The 25,617-nt window shown below is 34.5% G+C and overlaps 1 pseudogene; it reads left to right on the top strand.

Annotated features, from left to right (window-relative positions):
• The first annotated feature begins 1,176 nt into the window (after nt 1-1,176).
• Nucleotides 1,177-2,181, top strand: LOC125175670 (metalloreductase STEAP1-like; annotated as a pseudogene).
• The last annotated feature ends 23,436 nt before the right edge of the window (nt 2,182-25,617 follow it).

The raw sequence follows: 25,617 nt of genomic DNA on the forward strand, positions 1-25,617 counted from the left end.
GTTACGTATAATAACAAAAGCCATAAATCTTCTTAGATCACTAATCCCAACCTAAGAAACAAAACTATGAAATCATTGCTTTTCAAGAAAAGCACAAGGTAAGAATGTCCCCTTTTACCCCTTATTTTTAACATCATAATAAAAGTCCTAGCTAATGTAATAAGACAAGAAAAGAAAAGATATACAGAAGATTGCAGGATAGGGGAGTCTGGTGGCTCAGTTGGTTGAGTGTCTGACTCTGACTTTTGATTTTTGTCTCAGGTCATGATCCCAGGGTCATGGGGTTGAGCCCTGCCTCAGGCTTCACACTGAGTGTGGAGCCTGCTTAAGATACTCTCTCTGTCTCTGTCTCTGTCTCTGTCTGTCTGTCTGTCTTTTTCTCCCTCTGCCCCTCTCCCCCACTCATTTGCTCTTCCTCTCTAAAATAAAAAAAGAATACTATATGTATATACACACACATACGTATGTATGTGTGTGTGTATATATATATATATATATATATATATATATATATATATATAAAAGACTGGAGCAAACAAGGTCAATATATACATTCAGTCACTTTCCTATATACCAGCAGTGAACAAATAACATTTGAAATTCAAACCATAACACCATTTACATAAACATCCAAACAGTGAAATATTTTGGTACAAATCTAACAAAACATATATAAGATCTATATGAGGAAAACAATAAACCCTGGTGAATGAAATAGAAGGATATTTAAATAAATGAGGTGATGTTCCATATCGATGGACAGGAAGACCCAGTATTGTCAAGACGTTAGTTCTGGATCTAAAGATACAGTCCAAAAAAAAAAAAGTAAAATAAAATGAAATAAAAAAGATACAGTCCAGATCTAAAAATCCAAATCTCAGAAAAGTATGTGTGTGTGTGTGTGTGTGTGTGTGTAGACAAACTGATTATAGAGTTTTCAAAGAGGCAAAAGACCCAGAATAACCAACATAGTACTGAAGAAGAACAAAGTTGGAGAACTGACGCTACTTGACTTCATGACTTGCTGTAAAGTTACAGTAAATCAAGACTGTGTGGTTTCAATGAAAGAGTATACAGATAGGTGTGGGGCTGCTACCTCCCCACAGTAGCTGCACTACAACTTACCATCTGGTTGGGCTGAGAAGCAGGTGGATGAACCAGTTCTGTTTACATTTAATGGAGAGCACCCAAAACATTACGAATGAAGAACTTTGACAATGAAGCCTAGGAGGTATCTAGAAGAAGATGATTATTTGAATAAGGACTCGGGAGAGACCAGCATGCTGAAAAGACCTGTACCTTTGCACATGCTCCAAACAACCCATTTTGATAAATTTGATTGCCCCACCCCCCAAGCTTGGGCACAAACAGGAACTCTTTCCAAAGTGCTGCATGCCAATTAAAATTGCTATTATTGCATTCTCTCTGGCTTTTCTTTATATTCTTTGAGGGAAATAACTCACTCTTTGTAACTTTCCATCAACAGTATTTTATAAAATTTCAGTCCTGGTAATCAACAAAGTCTTGCAAATGGTTTTCATCACCCTCTTGGTTCTGGTTTATTTGCCAGGTGTGATAGCAGCTGTTGTACAGCTTCATAATGGAATCAAATATAAGAAATTTCCACATTGGTTGGGTAGATGGAAGTTAACAATAAGACAATTTGGGCTTCTCAGTTTCATTTTTGCTGTACTGCAAACAATGTATGTTTATCCTGTCCAATGAGGCTATCCCACAGATACAAGCTGCTAAACTGGGCATGTCAACAGGTCCAACAAAATAAAGAGGATGCTTCAATTGAGCCTGAGGTTTGCAGAGTGGAAATTTATGTGTCTCTGGGAGTGACAGCACTTGCAATACTGGCTCTGTTAGCTGTGACGTCTATCCTTCTGTGAGCAGCTCTTTGACGTGGAGGGAATTTCACTATGTTCAGAGCACGCTAGGACTTGTCGCCCTTCTGCTGGTCACAATACGTGCATTGATTTGTTCCTGAAATAAATAAAACGATGTGTATGGTATACACCTCCAAATTTTAGGACAGCTGTTTTCCTTCCAATTGTTGTCCTGTTATGTGAAGGTATATTTTCCCTGCCATGCTTAAGAAAGAAGATTCTAAGAGTTAGACATGGTTGAGAATATACCACCAAAATTAATAAAACTGAGGTGTCTTCCCAGTTGTAGAATCACTGTTTACACACATTTTTGTTCGATATTGATATATTTTACCATAAACATTTCAAATTTGTATTTGTTTAATAAAATGCCCACTTGAGTTTCTTAATGTAAAAAAGGAAAGAGTATATAGAAAGATCAAGGGAAGAGAATAGAGAGTCCAGAATAGACCCGCATAAATATAGTTAACTGATCTTTGACAAAAGATAAAAGGTAAAGCAATGGAACAGAGATAGTTTTTTGCCGATGTTGTTGTTGTTGTTGTTGTTGTTGTTGTTGTTTTTAATAAGTGGTGTGGGATGACTAGACACCCACAGGCAGAGTAATGAATCTAAACACAGAACTTAACACCCTTCATGATATAGATCTCAGACCTGAGTGTAAACGGCCAATCTATAAAATATACTCCTAGAAGATAGCATTGAAGAAAACCTACATAATCTCAGGTATGGTGATGCCTTTTAACATACAATACCAACATTATGATCCATGGAAGAAGTAATGGATAAGTTGTTTACAATTAAAAACTTTGACTCTGTGAAAGACACTATCAAGAGAAATAGAAGAAAACCCACAGACTGGGGGAGAATATTTGTAAAAAACAAATCTGCAAAAGCACTGTTATCCAAAATTTACAAAGAACTCTTAAAACTAAACAATAAGAAAACTAATACTCTAATTAAAAAAATAGGCCAAAGACTAACAAACACTTTACCAAAGATGATACACAGATTCTAAACAAGCATATGAAAATGTATTTCACACCATATGCCATTCAGGGAAATGCAAATTAAAACAGTGAGATACCACTGCACACTTATTAGAAGAGCCAAAATCCAGAACATTGACAACACCGAATAGAGCAACAGAACTCTCATCCGTTGAGGGTGGGAATGCAAAATGGTATGGACATTTTGGAAGATGCTTTAGTGGCGTCTTACAAAACTAAACATGCTCTTACCACATGATCTAGCAATCACACTCCTTATTGTTACTCAAAAAAGTTGAAACTTGTGTCCACACAAAAACCTAAGAAGAGATGTTTATAACGGCTTTATTTATAATTGTCAAAAATCACAGGAAATCAAGATGTTTTTCAAAGGGTGAATGGATAAATTTGGTACATCTAGACAATGGAATGTTATTCAGTGCTAAAAAATAAATGAGCTAGCAAGCCATAAACAGACCTGTATATTACTAAGTAAAAGAAGCCAGTCTAAAAAGGCTCCATACTATTATGATTCCATCTACATGACTCTGTGGAAAAGACAAAAACCTACTTTATATATATATATATATATATATATATATATATATATCACAATGTACAAATTGGCAAGGCTTCTACACTAAAAAGTATAAAAAATTTTTGAAAGGTTATTTTTACAAATGAAGAGATATTCTAAATTAGAAGATTTGATATTTTTTAAATATCACATGTATGCATTAGCCTATATATTCAATTTAATCAACAGATTCCAACAGTTTTTATGATTTTCTTTTAGAAACTGACAGACTGGCTTTAATTTTATTTAAGGAATGGAAAGGAACAAATTTAACCAAAATAATATTTTAAAAAATGAATAAAAAAACTTGGAAGACATCCATTACCTGATTTCAAGACTTACTATAAAGCTATATAATTAAGAAAGTGTTATATTGGTAATAGGAAAGATGAATGTACCAATGGAAAAAGTAGAGAGTCAGGAAATATATTCATACATATAGCCAATTTATTTTTTATAGAGCTATCAAAGCAATTCAAGGCAGGAAAGAATACATTTTTAATAAATTGTGCAAAGAACAACTGAAAATCCACAATGGAAAAAATGAAACTTGAACCCTACCTCATATTATCATACATAAAATTAGTGTGGGTTGTGAGAAATGCTTAAATGTGAAATGCAGAAGTCTGAAACTCCTTGAAGAAAACATAAGAGACTAACTCTTTGACCTCTAGACAAGCAAATATTTCTAAAAGAAGACAAAAACAAGTTTTGAATGATTAGTTTGATTTTATGTAAATCAAAAATTTTTTTTAAATAAAGCAACACCATAAAAAATTAGAAATTGATCCCCAAAAGAAAACAGTCGCAAAACATGTATTTTACACTTGTATGTAACAATGCAGTTGAATCTAGAATGTAACATATCAGTAAATTTAAGACAAATAAAAAAGAAGGAAAAAAATATAAAAGCCAAAAACAAAGTGGGGGTGGGTGGGGCCAAAGGCTTGATCAGACACTTCACAAAACTGTTAGACAAAATTAAACTAATAACCTGTCTTGATCCAGCCAGGCTACTATAACAAAAATATGGACTGCGTAGCCAATAAGCAACAGAATTTTTTTTCTTCCAGTTCTGCAGGCTGGAAAGTACCAAGAGATGATACCAACAGATTTTGTGTCTAGTGGCTCTCTTTGCACTGTAACCACACATGGTCAGGCACAAGAGTTCTCTCTGGGGTCTCCTTTATTCGGATATTCATCCTCCAAAGGCCCTACCCCCAAATACCATTGCACTGGGTTTTAAACTTCAACATGAGTATGGAGGTGAGCAGCATAAACATTCAGTCTGTTGCATTAGCTCTGACAGAAATGCAAATTAAAACCACAAGAAACTATTTGCTGCCTATTGAGGCAATCAAGATTCAAAAAGTTTACGTCATGGAAGACAACGTAAATGGAGTAAAGTGGAAAAGGTCATGAGAGTATTTGGAATTATAATCATTGTAGTTAATGTTTGAGAGAGCAACTTCAATGAATGAAAAAGGAAAGGGAATGTTAGTCCCAGGTTTTCTCTTCAACATCCAGGTAGATAAAAAATATAGATAGATCCATTATCATTATGAAATATCCCTTTAGTAACATTTTTGCTTTAGAAAACTATGTTGTCTGTGTCTGGGGTATCTGGGTGGCTCAGTCGGTTGGCTCAGGTCATGATCTCAGGGTTTGTGGGTTCAAGCTCCATGTTGGGCTCCTCCCTGACAGCATAGAGCCTGCTTGGTATTCTCTTTCTCCCTATTTCTCTGCCCCTCCCCTGCTCCTGCTCTCTCTCTCTCTCTCTCTCTCTCTCTCTCTCTCTCTCTTGCTCTGTCTCTCTCAAAATAAATAAATAAACTTAAAAAAATAAACTTAAAAAATAATAATAAAAAAATAAATAACTGTGTTGTTTAACATTAGGGCAGTCTCGAGTTCTTTTAATGTTGTTTGCATGGTATTTCCTCTGCACCATTAAACTTTCAACCTATTTGCATATGTAAATCTCAAATATGTCTCCTGTAGAAAGCCTATAGTTGAATCTTGTTATTTTATCTGACAATTTTTGACTTTTGAATGTTACTTCATTCCTGTGTTATTGCTGATAAGGTTTGATTTGTGTCTTTCACTTTGTTGCTTTCCATATAGCTATTATCTTTCAATTCTTCCATTTACTCTTTCCTGACTCCTTTTACATTAAATGAATATTGTGTAAAATTTTAATTTAATTAATAATTTTAAGTTATCTCTTGAGTTATTTTCTTTGTGGTTGTACTAGGGCTTACAATATAAATCTTAACTTACTGGACTCCAGCTTTTAGATTTAGTTCCAATGAGGATATAGAAACTACCCTCCTGTATTGCTCATTCCCTCCTCCACTTTTTATGTTATTTTTTGTATACATATTATCTCTATATTTGCTTTAAGTCCAACAATCCATAGTTACAGTTATTATTTTATACTGTACATATTATGTATTTTAAAGAAGCTAAGAGAAGACAGTAAATATATACATACAAAGTTTGTTTTATAATAACGTTTTTATTTGCTATTGGTTTTTCCTCTTCATTTCTTGCAGATTTGTTGCTAATTGGTGTCATGTGTTTACACCAATACAGCTTTTTCTCACCCACCTTTTATGTGTTGTAATTGTCAAATATATTACCTTTCAATATGTTATGGGTCCAGCAGCACAATTACATGATATTGTTTTAGACAACTACTTTTTACATCAGTAAAGAGAAAAAAAGGGGAAGAAATGTAATTATATATTTTGTAATTACCTACATAATTATCTTTAACAGAACTCATTGTTTTGTATTTCGTTCTGATATCACTTTCTTTCACCTTGAAGATTTTCCTTTAGAATTTCTTGTAAGATATGTCTCCAAGCAATGAATTCTGTTTTCATTTATCTGGAAATGTCTTCATTTACCATAATTTTGGAAAATTACTTATAATTAGTGTAAGATAGATAACAGAATCTCAACTGACGGTTTTTTGTTTTGGTTTTTTCGTTCATCTATTTGAATATGTTCTCTTACTTCTTTTTTTTCCTCCAAGTTGTTATGTTTAAGTTTCAGTTACTTACCATACAGTGTAATATTAGTTTCAGGTGTAGAATTTAGTGATTCATCTGTTATATACAACACCCAGTGCTTATCACAACAAGTGCCCTCCTTAACATCCATCACCTATTTAATCCATCCCCCGCCCACCTCCCCTCCAGTAACCATCAAATTGTTCTCTATAGTTAAGTCTGTGTCTTGGTTTGTCTCTCTTTTTCCCCCCATGTTCATTTGTTTTTTTCCTTAAATTCCACCTATGAGTGAAATCATATAGTACTTGTCTTTCCCTGACTGACTTATTTAGCTTAGCATAATACTCTCTAGTTCCATCCATGTCATTGCAAATGGCAAGATTTCATTCTTTTTGATGACTGCATAATATTCCATTATATATATATATATATATATATATATATATATATATGTGTGTGTGTGTGTGTGTGTGTGTGTGTGTGTGTATATATATACACACACACACACGTATATACATATACATATATCATTGTTTTATATTTCATTCTGATGTCACTTGCTTTCACCCTGAAGAATTTCCTTTAGAATTTCTTCTAAGATATGTCTCCAAGTAATGTTTATGTATATGTATACATATATGTATATATAAGAGACATATCTTACAGGAGATTCTAAAGGAATTCTTCAAGGTGAAAGCAAATGACATCAGAATGAAATATAAAACATTGAGTTCTGTTAAGGGTAATTATGTAGGTAATTACAAAATATATAATTGCATTTCTTCTCCTTTTTTTCTTTACTGATGTAAAAAAACAATTTTCTAAAACAGTATTATGTAATTGTACTGTTGGACCTATAACATAATAAAATACACACACATACACACACCATATCTTCTCTATCCAATATCCATTCACCAGTCAAAGGACATTTGGGCTCTTTTCATAATGTGGCCATTGTTGATAATGCTTCCATAAATATTGATGTGCATGTGTCCCTTCGAATTAGTATTTTTGTATCATTGTATAAGTACCTAATAGTGCAATTGCTGGATCAGAATATAGTTCTGTTTTTAGTTTCTTGAGGAACCTCCATACTGTTCTCCGGAGTGACTGCACCAGTTTGCATTTCCAACAATAGTGTAAGACGATTCTCTTTTCTCCACATCCTTACCAACACCTTTGTTTCCTGTGTTGTTACTTTTAGCCTTTCTGACTGGTGTGAGGTGATGTCTCCTTGTAGTTTTGATTTGTATTTCTGTGAGGATGAGTGATGTTGAACATCTTTTCATGTGTCTATTAGCAATCTGTATATTTTCTTTAGAAAAATGTCTGTTCATGTCTTCTGCCCATTTTTAACTGGATTATTGGGGGGAGTGGTGTTGAATTTTTAAATTCTTTATATATTTTGGATACTACCCTTTATGACATATGTCATTTGCAAATATCTTCTCCCATTCTGTAGGCTGCCTTTTAGTTTTGTTGATTATTTCTTTGCTGTGCAGAAGCTTTTTATCTTCATGAGGTCCAAATAGTTCATTTTTGCTTTTGTTTCCGTTGCTTCCAGAGACATGTCTAATTGCTACAGCCAATGTCAAAAAGGTTTCTACCTGTGTTGTTCTCTAGAATTTTGATGGTTTCCAGTATCACATTTACATCTTTAATCTATTTTGAATTTATTTTTATGTACGGTATAAGAAAGTGGTCCAGTTTCATTCTTCTGCATGTTGGTGTTCAGTTTTCCCCGTATCATCTGTTGAAGAGACTGTCTTATTTCCACTGCATATGCCTCCCTGCTTTGTTGAAGATTAACTGGCCATATAATTGTGGCTTCATTTCTGAGTTTTCTATTCTGTTGCATGGATCTATGTGTCTGTCTTTGTGCCAGTACCCTACTGTCTTGACCACAACAACTTTGTGTCATAACTTGGAGTCCAGAATCGTGATGCTTTTTTTTTCAAGATTACTTTGGCTATTTGGAGTCTTGTGTGGTTCCATACAAATTTTTAGATTGTTTGTTCCAGCTCTGTCAAAAATGCTGGTGGCATTTGGACAGGGATTGCATTAAATGTGTAGATTGCTTTGGGTAACAGACATTTTAACAATATGTCTTCTTCCATTCCATCAGTATGGGATCTTTTTCTATTTCCTTGTGTCATCCTCATTTTTTTCATCAGTGTTTTATAGTTTTCAAAGTACAGATTTTTTACCCTTTGGTTAGGTTTATTGCTATGTATCTTATGGTTTTTGGTGCAGTTGTAAGTTGGATTGTCTAATTGCTTCTTGGAATTTGTTGTTTTTGATGATAAGTCAGCTCATTTCTTATTGAGCTCCCATATAAATAATGACTAGTTTTCTTCTTGCTGTTTTCAAGATTTTATCTTTGCTTTTAACTTTTCTAAAATTATTTTTTAAGTTTATTTATTTATTTTAAGAGCGAGAGAGAAAGACATAGCAAGAGCAGGGAAGGGGCAGAGAGAGAGGGAGAGAGACAGAATCCCAAGCAAGTCAGCAATGTGGGGCTCAAACTCACCAAACCATGAGATCGTGACCTGAGTGGAAACCAAGAGTTGGACTGTTAATTGACTGAGCCACCCAGACACCCCTCCTTTCCCTTTTAATATTTTAACTATTATGCCCTTGAGTGTATAACTTTTTGTGTTTTTCTTCTATAGAGTTCACTGAGCTTCCTCAGTGAATCAGTGAGCACATTGACCTTTTCATCAGATCTGGAAAGGTTTCAGTCAGTTATTTCCTCAAATATTTCTTTTTCTTTTCTTCTCTCTTCTTTTTCAGGTCCAGTTACACATATGTTTTCCAGTTAATAGGGTCTCACATTTCCTTTAAACATTATAATTTTTTCATCATTCTTTCTTCTATTAGTTCTTCATAATGTCTATTTATCTTTCTTCAAATTTATCTTATTCTTTTTTCCTCTAGTTGGAAATGATTGTTAAGTTTCTCATAAAGTGTTTCATTTTGGTCATCATGGTTTTCAACTGAAGAATTTCCATTCTGATATTTGTAATAATTTAAATATCTTCATTGATACTCTATTTGATAATATTTATATTTCCCTTAAAAATAAAAGCAGTTTTGGGGCGCCTGGGTGGCTCAGTCGGTTAAGCATCCGACTTCGGCTCAGGTCATGATCTCGCGGTTCGTGAGTTCAAGCCCCGCGTCGGGCTCTGTGCTGATGGCTCAGAGCCTGGAGCCTGTTTCAGATTCTGTGTCTCCCTCTCTCTCTGACCCTCCCCTGTTCATGCTCTGTCTCTCTCTGTCTCAAAAATAAATAAAGGTTAAAAAATAAAATAAAATAAAAAATAAAATAAAAAATAAAAGCAGTTTTGGAACCTGTTCATGACAGCTACTTTGAAGTCTTTCATTCTGATACACCATCTGGTGTATCTCTGTCCCTCATAGGAATGACACTCTGCCCCTCGTAGGCTGTTTCTATCGCTGCTTTCTTCTCTCTATATGTGTCATACTTTCTGTTGTGGTTTATTTGCATGACTTGTAATTTTTTTGGTGAAAAGAAGACAGTCTAGATAGTATAGTGTAGCAACTGTGAGTACAAATTCCACCTTCCCAGAGATTGTTTTGTGGTTGTTTCTTAGTCATTTTTTTGTGTAGTGATTTTGCAAAACCGATTCTGTGAAATCACTTTTTGCTCCATTTTGAAGCCTGTGATGTCCCTTTTCAGATCATTTTTCTTGCTTTTATCCTTTTAGTCAGGCTACCTGTGGGTCTTCCCTGAGTTGGTAGAAGCTGCATTTTACAAAGGTTTTACTTAAGTCCTTTTAGTCACTTAGATGATCCCATTTCCTGTTAGATATGTGTGGCTTATTTTGCCCCCAGTTTCAGCCACAGATCATTAGCTTGGAGGTATCCCCTCTGGTCACCCTGAAGAAAGGTTTAGGCTTGAGCATGCACTCAATCTTCTAAACTGCAAGTGATAGGGTGAACTTGCATTTCACTCTGAATTTTTTAATTAACTTATAAGAATAGTTCGATCATTCAGTAATTGTTTGGTCAGAGGTTTTGTTTGCATCCTGTGTTTCTAAGTCTGTTCATGGCTTGGGGATGCTTTCAAATCTACCCCACATCCTGCTCAGATTGTTTGTGACTGAGTTCAACCCAATGCATGTACACAAGCCACCCAATTCCCAGAGTTAATGATTATCCCCAAAGGTCTATTCTTGGCTGTCTCTCCCTTCAGTTCTCTCTATTAAGCCTCTGGCTGTTCTACCATTTTGCTTATATCATTAACCTATCATCTTTCTCTACAACAAGATCTCTATTTTTTTTTTGACACCACTAGGCATGAAGGCCTCCATTCTTTGACCCAATTATAATCAACTCCCTCAAGCAGAACTTTTGCTGGAATGACAGCCTGTCTCTATTCTTTGACATTGGGTAGGTATGGCAACAATTGGTTTTCTCAGCTTGCTCCCTCTTCTTGTAACATGAACCTCTGCCTTAAAAGTGAGTCAAGGCAGAGGTATTAGGGGCCCTAGTATCCTTGGTTTGATATGCTTGGGTAAGAATTTCCACCATGTAAGTGTAATGTCAGGGGAATGAAGACTTAGTCTTATCAAATGTGTACCTGCATGGAATAGAGTCTCTGCAACAGGGAGCTGGGACATAAGTGAGACATTCAGGCAGCATGCCCCTCCTAGGTTGAAACCACAATCCCAGAATGATAACTTGGAGGAGGAACCCATCTTCTTGGTTTGACCTGCCTCCAATAAGATGCCCTGTATAGAGCTCTGGCACATGTTGCTAGAGAGTAGTGGTAAGGGATGAGGTTGTGGCTCAAGGGCCATAGATTCTTGCCATTCTTTGAAGGGATTTATTATATTTTATTGAATGGCCATTCCTCTATTTATACTGTTTTTTAGGACAACTGCCAAGTCTCTATTTTTAAAATTTACTATTATTACTATTATTATTATTCGTCTCATCATGCCCCATATTTCAAGAGTTGTGACTATCTCCTGCATCCAGTTCTGATCCCTTCAAGGTTGGAACCATGTCTTCTCATTATATCCCACTATGCCTCGTACAGAGCTTTTTTCATAGACAATGCCTAAAATGTCTGCTGAACTGAGTTGTCCAGAATTATCCAGGCCATGTGTCATTACTGACACAAAACTGTGCTCAGGGTGAAGAGAAGAGAATGAGAGATAGTAGAGAAATGCCATGGAAAAGATAACATTGGAACTGAGCCTTGTGGAAGGTTAAGATTTGACAGGTGGAAAGGAAAAGAAGGGGCAAAGCAGACAAGAGTCTGAGCATGAGCAAGGCCTGCCATTTCCAGTGATTTCAGACTCTTCAGAATCTTTAAATGACTTTAAAAATTCATGAATTAATTTGTTGTTTGCTAAAGAGAGAGTCTGCTGAGCTCCTTATTCCAACATTCTGGAAACCTCTTGTTCCTCTTAGTCTAGTTTAGTCTTCTTTTTTTTAATGCATATTAAAGTAAACTAAATATTTCCCACTACGTACATCCAAACGAAATTTAAATACTAGGCTCAGATAAGTATTAACCATTTTTTAGTTTTGTTTTGTTTTAGCTTACAGAGGTGTGTAGTGAGGTTTTTTTTTAAAGTTTATTTATTTTGAGAGAGAGAAAACACGAGTGGGGGAGGGGCAGAGAGAAAGAGAGAATCCCAAGCAAAGCCCCATGTGGGGCTTCAAACCCACAAAACTGTGAGATCATGACCTGAGCCTAAACCAACAGTTGGAGGCTTCACCAACTAAGCCACCTAGGTGCCCCTGCAGTGCGATGTTTTCAAAGCTGTGCAGACTCTGGTAAGTTTTTTCTGTTTATGCAATTGCATATGGCATTGCAGAATATTTAACATATCTCACTATTCCCTAAATGTAGGTAGCACCATTCCAATCATTGTGACTATTAAAACTCCTTCACCAACTTCCAAAATACATATATTTTTATAAGAATGTGAGCATACTATGCATGCGTTCTCTAATTTGTGTGTCTCTGATTGTAATATATCTTTGAGGGAATTCAGTGCCAATGCATGTTGATCTACCTCATTCTTTTAAATTATTATTTGCTTACAGTATTATGGATGTATTCTGTTTTTCTATTCTAAAACTAACATTTGGTTGACCACTTCAAATTTTCCAAATATATTTGATTTTATTGACTCTTTTTATATAGGATTATTTTTTAAGTTTTTTATTTATTTTGAGAGAGAAAGTGTGAGCAGGGGAGGGACAGAGAGAGAGAAAGAGAGAGAATCCCAAGCAGTCTCTGCACTGTCAGCACAGAGCTTGATGTGGGGGTTGAACTCACAAACTGTGAGATCATGATCTGAGCCAAAATGAAGAATCGGACACTTAACCGACTGAGCCATACATGTGCCTCGATTTTATTGTCTCTCATTTAAAGATTTTTAAAGTTATTCGCTATCTGACTAGTGACTAATCTTCACAGATCAAATAAAATTTATTTTAAAAATGCACAGTACATTTTATCTTAAATTTTACTTTCCATAAGCCTGGTTTCTTTTAATTTCACAACCTGCTAAGGTTCTGTTGTTGTATTTTAAGAGGGGGAAATTGAAGATCAAAGAGGATGAGAAATTTTAAATGATTAGACGAGATTGAGAGAGATAAATGCAGCATTATTCAAAACAGCCAAGTTATAGAAACAACCAAAGTTCCATCAGTGGATGAACAGATAAAGACATAGTATCTCTACACGCTGTAATATATTTCCACCGTGAGAAAGAAGGAAATCTTGCCATAGGTGACAACATGGGTGGAGCCTTATGCTCCATTATGCTAAGTGAAATAAGCCAGAGAGAGAAAGACAAATATTGCGTGGTATCCCTTAAAAGTGGAATCTAAAATAAATAAATAAATAAAATCCAACTCCTAGAAACAAAGTGGGAAGTGGTTGCCAAGGGCTGGGGAGTGTAGTAAAAGAGTACAAACTTTTAACTCTAAGATAAATGAGGTCTGTAAAACATGGTGACTATCACTGATATCACTGTACTATATAAATGAAATTTGCTAATAGAGTAGATCTTAGAGGTTCTTACACACATACATATAAACATACATGCATACAAACATACATACATATATACATACGGTGATGGATGTGTTAATTAAAGTGCATGAGTAATATCCTTTGGCAACGCATATGTACATAAAATCACCATGTGGGGCGCCTGGGTGGCGCAGTCGGTTAAGCGTCCGACTTCAGCCAGGTCACGATCTCGCGGTCCGAGAGTTCGAGCCCCGCGTCAGGCTCTGGGCTGATGGCTCAGAGCCTGGAGCCTGTTTCCGATTCTGTGTCTCCCTCTCTCTCTGCCCCTCCCCCGTTCATGCTCTGTCTCTCTCTGTCCCAAAAATAAATAAAAACGTTAAAAAAAAATTTAAAAAAATAAATAAATAAATAAATAAATCACCATGACGTACACTGTAAATGTGTTATGATTTTGTCAGTTATACCTCAATAAAGCTGAGGTTTGTTTTTAAGAGTCACAGGTAAATTTGAAACCAGGAATTGTGCCTCTTCCTGTGCACTCTACAGCTACACCACACTCCTGTAGTTTCTTCTGAATTAACCACTTCATGCTTCTATTAATAATCTTGAATTCTAGTCTTTTAAAATATTTCTGCCTTCATCCAACTCTCCTGAATAGGAACTCGTGTGTAAATTGAAATGTCTCTTCCAACGAAAGCCTGTAAGCAACTAAATTGTTCAGAAATTGGGGAAATGTCTGTTCCCTCGCCTACAAGATCTCGTTCCATTTATCAATAGCAATTGTTTAGATCAAAGCTGAGGGACACATGAAATTCACTGTGAAGTCTGCAAACTGCAGAACATGTGGCATTTATTTCTTCAGTTTGTTTTGGCACAAAACCTTGAAATGTGCCCTTGTATTCTGAACACATTTCTAACAGGCATTCTTGCTTTCCATGTGTGTTTAATGTCAAAGAATAAACAAGGACAATTTCCTTGAAGACATACTCCGATTGTTTGGGAAACATCAAAAACATTAACAATTCTTGTAATGAGTAACAAATTGTGCATTGTTCTTTTAAACACAAGCATTTTCTGACAAAGAATTTGCCAGATCTCCATTAGGTGTGCAGTGCCTGTATTTTCTCTATGTTAGTATTGTGCATGTAGTCTTTTCATTATCGCATATGAATTACCTTATATCTAAGAATGCCCTCCCAAAAAACAGACCAGCAAATTATATAAAAGGATAAGAGAAAACAAATCGTCATTGCCTGGAAATTTTATTTCCCCCAAATCTCATCTTTGAGAGTCTACAAATTATTTTTTCCCAGATTAAATTTGGTTTTGGATGTAAACACCAGAATGATAATTACAGCATGGTTGTCCAAACTGAGACTCTGTCATAGGTATAATTTGTTTTTCTTTCTGTTTTAGTAATAAATCCTTATCTAAAATACGCATTCATCAAAGAAAATGAAGGAGGTAAGGTGGCATGATTTGACTTTGTTTGTTTTCCACTTAATAATCAAGAGCCCGTTCTGGTTGCATGCTTCATATAAAACTAGAACAAAGCTCATTTGACTCCCCAATCCTTTACACTTCCAGAAGCCAGTTTATCCTCAAATTTCTTGACTATGTCCGTAAAATTTAGCTCTGTAAACTTAACAATACTTTAGAAGTGGAGGAATCTGAAGAGCACATGACTAGACTGATATTTTATCAGAAAATAAAAACAAACCCTGTCATTTATAGGACAATATTTTGGGCTCTTTAGCCTGAGTGCTAACTTAATAAAATATTATACCCACTTTAGCAGGACGTTAAATTATAGAAACAAAATGGTCAAAGTATGCCATGAACATATTTCATAAGTTTATTCAGATATTTAGAAAATTGTCTTCCTTGACACACTAGATTTTTAAATTTCAGCTTTATTGAGGTATAATTGACAGTTTCAGCATAAGAGAGAAAATTCCTTTGTGTACTTAATCCATGAATCTGTGTATCTGACCGGTAGTAATAATAAATAATTATAAGTTATGCTAAGTTATCTAAAAATGAATGCAAATTGGGGCACCTGGCTGGCTCAGTTGGTTAAGCATCTGACTCTTGACTTTGGCTCAGGTCATGATACCTCTATCTCAAAATAAATATACTTAAACAAATGAAGGCAAATTAAGAACCACTGACTGGCATATTAATATAAGTGACTTATTAATATAAGCGTGTGTGTGTGTGTCTGTGTTGTATGAAACTACTAAATACTCAACTATATCATAATCAATTTATTTCACACTGCATTATATAAGTTCTAATTATAACCTCTATTACCTTTCTATAAACTCATTTTCTACATGAAAATTACTCAGATCATCAAGATGTCATTATGTTCCTTAGGATAAGCATCATTAGCCTTTACTAACTTATATTTTAAACTGATTTATGATCCATGTTATTACTTACTCTTAACAAACTTTATAAACTATTATATTGTGAAATAATGCTTTTTACTTACCAAATAAACAGAATTTTATTTTAATGTTTATTTATTTTTGAGAGAGAAGAGAGAGGGACAGAGCATGAATAGGAGAGGGGCAGAGAGAGAGAGGGAGACACAGAATCCAAAGCAGGCTCCAGGCTTTGAGCTGTCAGCACAGAGCCCCATGCAGGGCTCGAACTCACGAACCACGAGATCATGATCTGGGTCAAAGTGGGATGCTTAACTAACTGAGCCACCCAGGCACCTGCAGAATTTTATTTTAAAAAGAAGAAATTAAGCAAAGTGTTTTTCTGCAGGCATCTGTTCTTTCATCATTGTGAAAATTAAAATTCTGATTCTTCAAATAGTAGATTTTAAGTTAAATATAGTTCTTACATGTTAAATTGATTGCACATGGAAGAATAGTATCCTTAAATTTTTTATTTTATTTTATTTTATTTTATTTTATTTTATTTTATTTTATTTTATTTATTTTTGAGAGAGAGTGAGAGAGAGAACACAAGTGAGGGAGAGGCAGAGAGAGAGGGAGCCACAGAATACAAAGCAGGCTCCAGGCTCTGAGTTGTCAGCCCAAAGCCCGATGGGGACCTTGAACCCACCAGCCATGAGATCGTGAGCCAAGTTGAAGTTGGAAGCTTAACCAACTGAGCCCATCCAGGTGCCCCTTAAATATTTTAAATATAATTATACTTAAATAAAACTTGGCTATGTTAAATAACTTGTTCAAAAGATTGCATGTGTGGGAATTAAACTGAATTTTGAAGCAAACCTTTATTTCAAAATGTGAACATTTGTTTTGATCTAAACCCCAAAAAAGTAGTAAGTGTGTATTAAAAAATGTAAAACATCCATAGTACATCAAGTGTTGAGTGAGAGTCCCTAAGTGTAATCTTTCATATAGTTATCTTAGTTTATAAGACATTCACCAGCTTAAATTGAACTTAGAAATTTGTAAGAAAAGTTAATTGCCGTATGCCTAAGTGTCTGTGTTGAGTGTGCATATTTGTGTGTGTGAGTGTGTGTATGTGTGTGTGGGCATTCATGTGTGTGTGAGAGACAGAGTTAAGTAAGTGCTTATTCCAAGTGAGAATACATAACTCTCTCTTTCTGTTTCTACTGGCTAGATAATACTCTATTGTCTGAATTTCTATGTAATAAAACAATTTAATCTTCAAAAACTAGAGAGCATTAACTAAAAAATACATGATTAAAAACAAATGACAGGGGCTTGTGGGTGGCTCAGTCGGTGAAGCATCCAACTCTTGATTTCAGCTCAGGTCATGATCTCATGGTTCCTGAGTTCAAGCCCCATATCAGGCTCTACACTGACAGTGCAGAGTCTGCTTGGGATTCTCTCTCTCTCTCTCTCTCTCTCTCTCTTTCTCTTTCCCTCCCTCTCTCAAAATAAATAAATAAACTTAAAAAAAAACAAAGAGAAAATTTTGTAAGTGTTTGTATGGCAGAGCAAATATGCTACAGGGTTTTTACTATAGTACAAATGGATATTAGATGAACTACAGGACACATCTTTTGAATTCCTTTTTATGCTCAAAATCATTTCAGAGATGTCATTTCGGGGATTAAAAAAACCCATATATAAGCAGCTGATACTGAAAAGGGAGCTCTCATCATTGATGGGGTATGGGTAGCAAATACTAATACCATTGCATAATGCAGGATTGAGCCTATGTAATGATCCAAGCTGCTAGAGATAAATCAAGCCCTTATCAATTCAGAACCGAATAAGGAACAATGCCTAATTGCTCAAATGTTGTAGACTGTATTTCTCTCACATAAAAGGAAGTGGTGAATATCCCAATGTTGGCAGAATTTCTCTGTTCCAGAAAATTATCAGGAACATCCAGAAACAGATTAGCATTAACTCAGCTATACTAGGTGTGTGACTTCTAGCCCCAGGTCTATGGTCTAATTCTGTAAGAGCTATTTTTGTCTATGTGATTGGTAAAAGTGATAAATAGATTATCAGTGAAGGTATACCTTTATACCAGTCAAGGGTATTTAAATTAACAATATGTACCAATATTTGATATGTGCATACAGTACTTTGATGAAGTAATTCTACTTATGAAAATTTCACCTGGTGGAAAATCATTTAGATGTGTACAAATGTGTGAACAGTAATGTGGTCTACTATTGGTTATAATAATAAAAATATACATTTAAAAATTCTTAGGTGAGGGGCACCTGGGTGGCTCAATAGGTTAAGCGACTGACTCTTGATTTCAGCTCCGGTCACGATCTCACAGTTACGTGAGTATGGGCCCCGCATTGGGCTCTGTGCTGACAGCATGGAGCCTGCTTGGGATTTTCTCCCTCTCCCTCCACCCCTTCCCTGCTCGCTCTCTGTCTCTCTTTCAAAATAAATAAATAAACATTAAGAAAATTAAAAAAAAAATTTAGGTGTTGGTAGTGATTTAAAATAGCTTTAATTTTCAGATTATCTCCCATAAACATGACAGAATGCAGAAGGACAGATTTTTGAAAAGTAGTTTTAAGAAACAGATAATTTAAAATGTATAAATTGGAAATAGAGATTGTTTTAATTCCACTCTTCCTAATGTTGAAAAGCCAAAACTCAAAGGATCTAATAATGCATCATATTGCATATTTTGCCTGTATGCATATTATTTATATTATGCATATGATGTATATTTATAACTAAATCTTATTTACTAGAAATCTGGCCAAATGAAAAAATAATGAGTGTTAGAGAAGGAGGTGTGGGCTTATAGAAACACTTATCTCAATTTGAATCCCTCCTCTACCATCTGTGTAATTTTCAGCAAGTAATTGATTTTCCCTAATTTTCAATTCTATCACTTGAAAATCAGCCTAGTGAAGATTTCATTTGTGTAATCATGGCTATTAAATAAGGCCATATTTGTGTAGTACTCAATACAATGCTAAGAAGTAAGTGTTCAAGGATGGTAGTTTTATTGTTGTTTTTCATTATTATTATTGTTGTTGTTGATTTGTGTATTTGTTAAAGGGATCTCTGAAGTCATCTAACCTAGTAATTGTGCACGTGTCCCTTTTATACAGATCAACCAGGCTCTGCTAAGGGAAACACTATGCTTTAAGAAGTCCCATTATCTATAAACATTATAATTTTATATAATTGTTACTATACTAAGTATATACATGGGTATATACCAACAAAATTGATAACTTTAGTTATTTTAATATTTACTTAAAATTCTCATGAGCTTACCTAATAATGCATAAGCAAATAATTTTACATTTTAGCTATTTTATCATTTTGAACAAGTTAAAAGATAGTTATGATATAAAATATAGTCAGTTGATGGGAAAGTGTAAAGTTATGGATTTTCTTTGGAAACCAATTAAATAACACATATTTTGAAGATGGAAGGCTCATACATTGCAGAACAAGGGCAACGTTTGTGCCATTCTTGAGAAATAATATTTAATAGTTGGGAAGATGGCAGAGGCGTGCCACACCATGTTTCCATTAAGGAAGGCTATTTTTTTAAATGAGAGTTTGCTTATTAGCATGTTAAATCTCACTGGGGGGAAGAGGGAAATAATGATTTTGAAGCAGTAACAGCTCAGCCATCTTTAAGGAAAGCATTCATATTGAGGAAATCTTTGATTTTTGTTTTTTTTTTGTTGTTGTTTTTTAAATATAGAGCTGCTAGATTGCTTCCTTTTTGCATATAGCTAGAATATAATTAAAATAGATAATTTGAGAAAGTAATTACTGAGTTCTTCTTTCAGTCCTTGCACATTCATTAAGGATTATATATAAACCCAAATTAGCCTAAAAAGTATAGTAGATGACAGCTCAAAAGCTATCTTGAGTTATAATATTAAGAACAGTTATCTTTTCTCATAAATATCTGTGTTTAATTTGAAACTATGCAAAGTTATATTAATTTGTATAATCAAGGTTTTAAAATACTGCAGCATAATAAATGACAAACTAGAAGAACAATCTGAATTTTTATTTTATATTTATTTTAAATGGAAAACAACTTTGTTCCATCTTGCTTACATTTTCACATCTTAAGCCTTTTGTTAAGTCATTATTATTTTAATAAGCTAAACTGTATGCAAACTGATACCTTTTCTACCTTCGCCTGTTCAAAATATGTGTCATAGGCAGTTTCTTTTTTATTAACCAAAAGAGAGAAAATGACGTTATGTGTGAAGTTACTGCATTGCGGCCACTGGCTCACCATGAGTAAACTCAAAATAGGTTAATTGAATAGGATTTCAATTCAGAACACAAGTGTGAATGTCTAGCATTAGCAGACATATAAAGCCCTGAATTTGATTACAGTGTGAATTGCATGAGTTTATTCAGTGTTCATAGTCTTTCCAGTTTCACCCTTTATTCTCAGCATTGATTCCTGCTTAGGTATCCAGTGTCCATTAGTAAATGAAAAATTTATTTTTTCAACTGAAAGTTATCTTTGATAGAAAAGTGAAAATGACATTGAAATTGAACAGGATGTTAAAAGTAATAAAAATAGGATTTACTTTTTTCAGACACAGTTTATTATATTACAAAACTAGACTATTGATAAGGTACCTTGAACAGTTTTGTGTTTCAGGAGAAGCAGATATTTATCAAAATCTATGAATTAAGGTACATAGAAATATGTCTTAAAAATTTTCCTTATTAAAAAAAAAGCCTTTCCTTATTAACTTAAATTTCAGGTTTTTATCTGTTTTGCCAAGTATTAACCCACAATAATCTTTGGGTTAATCATTCAGGAGACAAAATGCAAAGAAAAGTTTTGAAAGACATTTTTTGATAAGAAGCAGGTAAGAGACCTGCTATACAAGATATCAGGACGTTCTACAGCCATGGGAACCAAGAGAGTGTGCACAGGAACAAATAGAAAAAAGGAGTCAAAAAGACTGCCTTATATGAATGTCTAATGTATGATGAGGTTAGCATTTCATATTGCTGAGGAAATCATAAACTCTTTATAAGTGGTACTCGGAAAGTAAGTTTAGCTACCAGATAGAAAAAAAAATAGTATCAGTTTCAATTGTTGATGAGATATGGAACAGCAGATACACTCTTAAGGACAAATTGGTACTGCTATTGAGAAAATCAATTTGGCATTACATTATCTTATAAAGTTGAACTTGTACAATCCTTATGATCCAGCAATCACACTTCCAGGAATATAGTCTCATACACCAGAAGCCATGCACCATCAGTATTATTCATAATAGAACAACAACAAATGTATCTGTAAGATAGATATTGACTTAAGTATGGTCATACAACTCAAAAGTAAAAAACATATTATTTGGGATATTTACCTAAGAGACAAAAGAGTAATGTTAAGCAAGGCATTGAATAACAGTAGATTCTACTAAAAGGCAAAAGGAGCACAAAAGTGAATCAAGATTCACTTAATGTTTCTTTAAGGAAATTGGGCAGGACACAAGCATTGTGTGTTTATAGGTTACATTCAGTCTTTGGTGAACATAAAAGCAAATAGAAATTAAAATGCCATGAGAAAAAGGGTAGCACCTGTTTTTAAAGCTAAAAAAAGAAAAGTCATATAAAATTTTTTTTAATTTTTTTAATGTTTTATTTATCTTTGAGACAGAGAGAGACAGAGTGCGAGCAGGGGAAGGGCAGAGAGAGACACACACACACAATCTGAAGTAGGCTCCAGGCTCTGAGCTGACAGCACTGAACCCGATGCGGGGCTCAAACTCACGAACCGTGAGATCATGACCTGAGCTGAAGTTGATGCTTAACCAACTGAGCCACCCAGGTGCCCAAAAAGTCATATAAAATTTTTAATTTAAGGAAACATTTAAGATGATGGATAAAGGGAAGAAATCTAAATTATTTTATGTACAAAATATTATTATAATTTTATTCCAATAAACAAATTTAATTTCTGAAATGAATAACAGGTACTTGAGTATATGTTCACAGTTTAAGATGATTATTGAAGTAATTATATCCAAGAACTTAAAAAAGCCACTCAGCATCCTGCATTAATTTAGAAAAGAAAGAGACAAAATGGAAGCCATGGTTATTGTGAAACATTGTTTTTTCCTCCCAACCAGTCGATAAAGAAGCACCCTCTCAATTAGGAGGACAGTGTCTCAGTTCTGCAACCTTCATGATGGTCTCCACCACTTGACCTTATTTCCAGAAAGAGGAGAGAACAGATGCTCATTTGTGACAAGCTGTTCTTTTTTAAACTACAAAAGTTATTAGCTAATTTATTTATTAGAAATAATACATGCTTATCAGAGTTTACCTACTACATATCAGTTTATATGTTTTGATATATATTTACCAAATACATGATTATATGCACTAGATGTGGAGGCAGTTTTCTTAGTGAAATAGAATTAAAACCAAATCTTATGTGTCTAGTATATAATTAACAAATCATTGTATAATAGGAATTTTAAGTTTAAGAAAAGGATTTCTGTTAAGGCATAATGCATTAATGTTTATTCATCATTTCCTAATTATATATATAATATATAATATAATAATATTAATATATATTAATTATATATAAATATAGAGATAGAGAAGATATAGATAGATATAGATAAATATGGATATATAGAGAAAGGTGTTAAAGGAGTTGAAGTGAATTATTGTTATACTGTCTTATATTAATGCTTATTGCCACTCACAAATTAATAGCCTAATTTTATTCAGGTACCACTATTTAACATTTGTATATGATCATAATAGAAATACTGGGTTTAAGTATTCATTTTCTATGTCAAAGAGTACACAATAATTCAAGAAACAATATGAAAAAAGAAAAAACATTATTAAACTCTAACAAAGATAATATTAATTACACAAAACTCATATAAGAAGTTAATCAAATAAGGAAGTATTATACTAGAGATTTAACAGGTAATCTGTAATATAAGCCCACATTAATTTATAAATAAACATAGATAAATATATTTTAAAAGATAATCAGAGAGATATTTTATTCTTTATCTGAAGGGAAATTAGGACAAGTACATAATGCCCCATTAAATTTAGGATTTTATCATTTTATACTTGAGTGTCATAAAAATGACCTGGGTTTCATATTATTTTTCATAGAATAGAGATTTAAAGAATGACATTTCAGTGGAAAACCTCTTGTCTATACAATCCAAAGAGTAATGCATCATGGTAAGTGGAAGATTCAAATAAGTCTGGCATTGCCCTTTCCTTCTTTCCAGTTCACATTATAATGACATCAACTTCTAGTTTGTTCTAGATGGAGGAAAGTGTAGTGGCTTATTTCTGACAGACTATTCTATCTTAAACTACAAAGAATATGAGTTGATTAATTTATTAGGAGTGATACTGGATCTGGAGTTTTCTTTCCCCGTTAGTTAATATAGTATAGCAGGTATTTGTCTATGAATATGTTATATATACTTGAATATAGACTATCTTTTCTGCTAAAGTAAAAAAAAATGTTTTTATTTTAGAGAGAGGAAGAAAGCAAGTGGGAGAGAGAGGCAGAGAGGCAGAGAGAGAGAGAGAGAGGAAATTTTAAGTAGGCTCCACACATGGCACCTGACTTGGGGCTGAATCCCAGTGCCCTGGAATCATGACCAGAACTGAAATCAAGTTCAAGATTCAATCAACTGAGGTGTCCCTCTGCTAAAGTAAAATTTAAATAAATATCTGGTATTAGAACATTGGGCAAGGGGAAGTTTAATTTAAGGAAAGGATTTTTTTTTGAGGCATAGTGCATTGTTTCCCTTTCAGTTTTCCCTAAATACAGTAAAATATGTATTTATAGGGATGAAGTGAGTTGAACTGTGTATTAATCCCTGTAAAATTCAGAGAAGAAATAAAACAGGCTATATCAGGTTAGACTTGAACTCAACCTTAAAAAATGAATGGAAGATTCAGTATTGGAAGGCAATGGAGAAAACGCTGCTGAAAATGAAGCCAAAGACATAGAAAAGAGGACTAATTCAAGAGAATGAAGAGAAAAATGTCCACCTAAGTAAAATCAAAAGTTTCTCTATTTCATTTTGTCTAAAAATAGTTTTAGAGCACCACCTCTTGGGAGACAATTCTCTACAGGTTCCTTATGTTTCCGGACATCTTGCTAGCAAAAGCACTGACAGCTTTTGTTCCAGACCATATTTTCAGGGCTGTGTACAGAGTTTACCACCCAGAAAGATAGAGATGGTGTCTTCCTCTAGAGCAATGAGATTTGTTTGCTAGCCACAATAATAAGGTTTATGATCCCTCTGGGGCAAAGCTTGGGCTGCTTTGATTGTATCACCTGATAAAAGATTGACATTTTATGAAATTGGAGGTCTTCAGATGGGAGCAAAAATACTTCCTGTGTTACATCCATTTTGGTCCATCCGAATCATTGCCATGAGATCTGGGAAGCATTGGGAGCCAGAACACCATGAAGCTCGTTGTACCATTTTTGCTGTGAGTAAAAACAAAAACAAAAACGAACAAATAAAACACTTGTCTCTTATGCAAGGATCTTCTGTTAGCTTGAAAGGAGAATAAGTCTCAGCCCCTTTACAGTTCTGGACACCTACCATGTGCTAGGCATTTTTTTTAGGTATTGGAAACCATAACTGAACATAACAGACAATGATTTCCACCCTATCAGAGCTTACATTCTAGAGATGCAAAATTCTAAAGGAGTTAGGGTAATATTTCCATAAAGAGGTGCATGTGGAAATGTTACAACGATGAGGGATGCCTGTGTAGCTCAGTCGGCTCAATCTCCAACTTCAGCTCAGGCCATGATCCCACAGTTCGTGAGTTTGAGCCCATATTGGGCTTTCCACTCTCAGAGCCTGCTTCAGATCCTCTTTCTCTCTCTGCCCCTCCCCATTCTCTCTCTCTCTCTCTCTCTCTCTCTCTCTCTCTCAAAAGTAAATAACCATTAAAAAATATTTTAAATGTCACAATGATAATATACTTGAAAGATGTTATTTATTTTTTTATGCACACACAGATGAATGTTTTTTATAGCACTGCCTCTCAAAATGAGCAAACAAAAACGAGAAACAACTTGAGTGTCCATCAGAAAGGGAATGGTTATTGTTAACTAAATTGTGGTGTAGACATACAATAGATTTTATCAATTAAAAAAAAAAAGACAGTATGTACTTACCCAGACGATGGTTCATGACCTAGTAAGTGAAAAAGCAAGTTCAGGTTTTGGGTGCATTACTATCTATATTAGGTTTTTTTTTTAATTTTTTTAACGTTCATTTATTTTTGAAACAGAGAGAGACACAGCATGAACGGGGGAGGGGCAGAGAGAGAGGGAGACACAGAATCGGAAGCAGGCTCCAGGTTCTGAGCCATCAGCCCAGAGCCCGACGCGGGGCTCGAACTCACAGACCGCGAGATCGTGACCTGAGCTGAAGTCCGACGCCCAACCGACTGAGCCACCCAGGCGCCCCATACTTTTTAATGACAAAACAATGTAGGAAAGAAGGAAGTGAGGAAAGAAGTGAAACAGAAAGAATATGTGGAAGAAGGTAAGAAGGGGAGAGGGAAGAAGGAAGGGAAGGAGGAAAGGAGTAAGGAAGGAAAATATTCCATATTAGCACCATAATTACTCCATATTAACCTTTGGTAATCTCTAAAAACTA

The sequence above is a fragment of the Prionailurus viverrinus genome, chromosome C2 (genome assembly GCF_022837055.1).
Source record: "Prionailurus viverrinus isolate Anna chromosome C2, UM_Priviv_1.0, whole genome shotgun sequence".
NCBI classification, from domain to species: domain Eukaryota; kingdom Metazoa; phylum Chordata; class Mammalia; order Carnivora; family Felidae; genus Prionailurus; species Prionailurus viverrinus.